The following is a 4968-nucleotide window of genomic DNA, read 5'->3' as shown; positions in this document are numbered from 1 at the left end:
TTTGCACACTAACCGACTTTTTAGCGGCAAGCAACTGTGTTTAATGCATTGGTCTGTTTATTTGGTGGAGACTCCTCTTCAATATCAGTTATCACAGATAGTTTAGACGGTCATTAGACTTCACGAATACGTTAATTTATAAAATTTTCTTTTCCATTATTACAATAAATGCATGTGAAATTTTAAATCACACTCGGTAAAATATCTCTTTATAAAATCCGTGCCGAAGGCACGGGCATTAACTAGTGATAAACAACACACAACACAACAATGGTATATTGGCATCAAAGAATTGGACAGTTTGGGTTCTTAGCAAAGAACCAGAATTCAGAATTTCGGACCCAGAGGAGATCCAGTCTTTTTTTTTTACTAAAATCTAGACTGCCAAAATTCCAAAGTGCTATACATGAAAAGTGAAAATTTGTCTCTGTTTTAATGCGCAGAAAGCTGGAATTCATATATCATATGACATTTTTGTGTCAACAGATTAATTAGAAAAGATTGGAAGGGAAAACTGATCCTCTACAAATTAGTATTCTCAAGTTACAAAAAGAAGGTGAGGTGATATAAATATTCTTGAGTACATCCCTTCTCAATTGTATGCTCTGTATCTGGCAAATGGATGTTGCACACTTCTCTGGGTCATGACTGGATGGAACTTTGACGTCTGTTACCATGGTTATCTGTTTATCTTTGGAGGTGCCATCTTCTTCTGTTCCCAGGGTTTGGAATCCTTGGGAATCTCGTTACAGTTGACAGTGCGCCATAGTGGTCTTTGTTCTTTATACATTCTGTTATTCATAACAACCAAAAAAGAAAAATAACATAAAGAAGTCATTTGATATTCAGAATAAATCATAATATGGCAACACAAGTCTTCATATTTGACTGCAAAGCTAGAAGATGATTGCTTTCCAGAAAATGGAAGAAACTTCAAACCTAGAGTCATTATTGGTAATTCAAAGAGACAGGTTTAACTAAAGATATGCGCGATACCCCCTCTTATGCGGATAGGGTCGCTGCCATCTTAGTTTGGCAGCCAAACAGTGGGATAAAGGCATTACAGGGCAAGAACAGAGTAATTCATATAGCCACTGTCACTCTGTACTATCTATCTACAAATATTCTAATGAGCAAAGGACTCGAGATCTCTACAACCGGGTACAGAGATTATTTCTGTAACTGTGTTATCTTACAGTAGATCTGAATTCGAGATATGTGTGTGTGCCTCGGTACCTGTGTGTGCTCCGAGATGTGTGTGTGGTATAGATATCAATCTTCGTACCCGGTTATAGAGGAACCGGCCTCATGGGCAAAAACCAAAGATGACAATGGCAAACCTGAATAATAATTTGAATAGCGAATCTTGTGTCTCATCTTGAATGATTGGTATTTGGTAAGATCAGAAAGTCAAGGTAGAATAGGACAATAGATCAGAAAGTCAAGGTAGAATAGGACAATAGGTTGGTGTGTAACAGTAGACAGGATTTTTAAAAAAGAGAAGTAGAAAATAACAACCAACTTATTTTGGATGAGTACGGTCAAATAAGACCATACATAAATTGTTACAGTTAAAAGGGTCGTAGTTTTTTGTGAATGTGATTTGCATGTATACTCATTATTAGACAACAAATTTACTTACCTGATGACAACTTTAACAAGTTTCACTCATTTTTTAGCAAAGCTACTATTCATTCTAATACCATATGATGGAGGAAGCGTAAAGAAATATTAAAAACGGAGTTCTCGGGGAGAATTAGAAGAAAGGGAAGGATTTAATTGAGGAAAATGAATATTTAAGGGAAAAATATTGAGAAAGAAGATTGATAAGAGAGATGAAAGTTGTACGTAAATAAGTTTATTGATCAAAGGTAGTGTAAATTTATTTTTGGAGCTCTCTAAATAGATAACATAACTCCATGAAACAACCAAGAAACCTACTAAAACAATGAAAACTTGAATCCTAAGCATCTATAACATAAAAGTGATTTCCTATACCTATTAGAACTCAGTTTAGAGTATTCTAGACACTTCTAAATAAATTCTAAATAATAAAAAAGTACACTACTAAAACCAAAATAGAAGCTACTAAATTAATAACGGTGATAACCTCCATCTAGTTATGATTTCCAACGTCACTAAAAATCTTACTATACCCCATTATGACCCTCCACCACCTCACCCACCACGCCAATTCTGCAACCACCACCCTTCTTCCCTTCTTGAATTTAAACTAATTTTGGTTCTCAAATTATCTCATACAAAGAATTAATAATTTCACAGTAGACTTCGAACAAATCTCTGGCAGTGAAATCCAAAATCAAATTGTATTGAAGTTACAGAAATAAAGCAAAATCTTGAACTAAAGAGATTGATTTCAAGAAGACTCAATCTGAACATAAATCAATGAAACAAAATTTGAAAACACTGCAATCTTGAAGACATTAGTATTCCTAAGTATCAAACCATCTATCCTTGTGGATGTCCCCAAAGTTTGCATAATTTCAAGCTAAAACATATCCTAAAATCGAGTTGAAATTCACAAAAAAAAGATTTGCTTAAAATTGACTAAGAAAACCATTTTTCATGGAAATATTCAGACTTAATATCAATGGTGGTGAAGACGTATATGCAGAAAAGGAAATCAAAGGAGAACAGGAGAAAGGCAGATAAAAGGAGGTGGGATTGTGGTAGGGGACAGTGGGCATAAAGGAGTTATTGCTTTGTAATCAAGTGTTCGAGTTTTGAGTTTATGCCAATCAAAGTTGCGAGTAACAAGTTTTCTAACATTTTTTTTCTAATGTAGGCATGCATGCAAACTCAGAAGTTGAGTTGCCTGCGAGTATTCCTCTTTTTTTTTTTATTGTTAGAACTTTTAATCCCTAAACCCTTAAATCCCTTTTCCCCAGTGAAGGTGGGAATCAAAGCTAAGACCTTAGGCCCAACCTCCCAAGTCTTAACCAGTAGGCCAATGAAAACCTTATGAATTAAAAGAGAATAGTAAAAAAGGAGATAGGTTTAAACATGAATAAAAAGGATTAGGAGATGAAAGGGACTTACGGGTGCTTGCAAAGCATTGGGCTATGAAGTGTGAGTGCATACTTGCAAGTTGACATCTCCATTATAGAAGCAATCACAGCTCTAGGCTCCGAAAGCACACAAATCCTACCTCGCATAAACACATGGAGGCCGATGGATTATAATGTTGTCTAGCGATTCATCGGAAAAATCAACTTGGAACTAAAATGATAAAAATATTAGAGGATTCAAAAAGTCAAGCTGATTTCTACATACCTCAGTTTCGAGGTTGATTGGTGAGATCACAACTTGTGCCATTAGTATACCGGGTGCACATAGTACCTATATGAAATATGGAGCACGATTAATACTATTATCCGGTTTCCTAACTTTGGTCACAATTACGTAAATCTACTTTTGAGAAGCATCTTTTGAAGGCGAGGATCTTTCAAGATTGAAACATCGTAGAAAGTTCTCGATTGAAAACTGTAGTTGCTTCCTCATGATACACACCCAAAATAAATTCCTAAACTACCTCTGAGAAAATGAAATAACAATTAGAGTTCCTACCACAGCGGTTGGATTCATCCCGCTGATTTTAACAATTCTTACAATATTGGTCAAAACAAGAAAGGCAACCCGACATGAAAGGGTAAAACACGATTAATGGTTACTACATCTGATTGACAATGAATTAAAGCCCTTTTGCAACCTCTCCTCTTCAACCCTTCATCCCTCATAGAAATACAATTATCCGATCCCAAAGTACAAGAATCGAATATGTAACATCTTCATAGCACAAACTATAGGATGACTGTATTGATTAATGTAACATAAATTATTTGCACAGATACCAAAATTTTGTATCCCTACCCCCTCGGGCTCATTGCTACTTAGATTATCATAACTAACTTTCTTAGCTAAAGAGAATCTCTTTTTTTTTACTTTGTTGTCCTTTCTCTTGTCAAGTCTTTCAAGAGTTTTAGGAAATGAGGAGCCCCGCCAAACCACTATTTACTCATCATTAAATTTCAGATATAACTTGAAGGATATGCAATAAATAGTTAGATTGAAGAAGATATTCGATCAATCCGCTAACCTTTAATAAGTTTGATCCACTTTTTCCGATTATAATACAGTCTTATTGAGCAAAAGGAAAAATAAGCATTAATATGTTTCCAATACATCCGTGGGAAAACCTTGTATAGTCAAACAAGTTCCATATGATAAACATTACATAATTGATAGTTTCATTAATTAGAGGGCCTCGGCAGATATTCGAAATTCTACCTTATCATCCTCCAAATGAAGTTGCCCAAAACTTCTTCCTCGATAACAAAAACTCATAAGACCACCAACCCTCTTAATCGGCATAAGAACAGATAATAAATCAAGTTAAACATTTGAAACACGAAGAAAACCAGTTGGACACTCATTATACTTCCCGGAAATGCGGAAGTGTAAAACTAGAAAATTTTTATTTGGTTTCTGAGGACTGATTTAGTTTTGACTGTAAAATCATCTCGTGAATTCGATGAGAGTTTCTATGAGAAAGGAACACATATAATGATAATCATTTAATATTTTCCTCACTCTATACAAACATTTGTCCTTCGGACTTCAAGTAATTCATCCAGTTGTCTTAAACGAACCTTTCTACGGGTTACTACAATCAAGTCCAAGTAGTATTCCTACCGAGGGAATTAATTTGCTAGTTTTGTTTTTTCCTCTTTAGGCAAGAAACATGAAAATTTCTGCCCATTCTTGTCGACATAACAATTGTTCATCTCTACGTAAGATAAAGCCTTCAACTTTTGAGCACATAATCAGCTGCTCAGGTTGCAAATATTTAGATATTACATTTCATCAATGTGAGATGGATACCCGAGTAAAATACTAGGTGATGAAAGCATCTGCAATGAGTAGAAAGGTATTATCTAAGGAGGAAAG

At 35.0% G+C, this 4968-nt stretch overlaps 1 long non-coding RNA gene across 1 annotated transcript; it reads right to left on the bottom strand.

The window, feature by feature from the left end:
• Positions 1-412: 412 nt before the first annotated feature.
• LOC147505039 (uncharacterized) lies at positions 413-1369 on the bottom strand. Its single transcript, XR_015220520.1, has 2 exons — positions 1237-1369; positions 413-791 (listed from the first exon to the last, which is right to left on the bottom strand). It is a non-coding gene; the product is annotated as an uncharacterized LOC147505039 (long non-coding RNA).
• Positions 1370-4968: the final 3599 nt, after the last annotated feature.

Source organism: Coptis chinensis, chromosome 4 (assembly GCF_015680905.1).
Source record: "Coptis chinensis isolate HL-2020 chromosome 4, ASM1568090v1, whole genome shotgun sequence".
Taxonomy (NCBI): domain Eukaryota; kingdom Viridiplantae; phylum Streptophyta; class Magnoliopsida; order Ranunculales; family Ranunculaceae; genus Coptis; species Coptis chinensis.
Note: the sequence above shows the minus strand (reverse complement) of the source record. Positions and strands in the feature narration are given on the sequence as shown.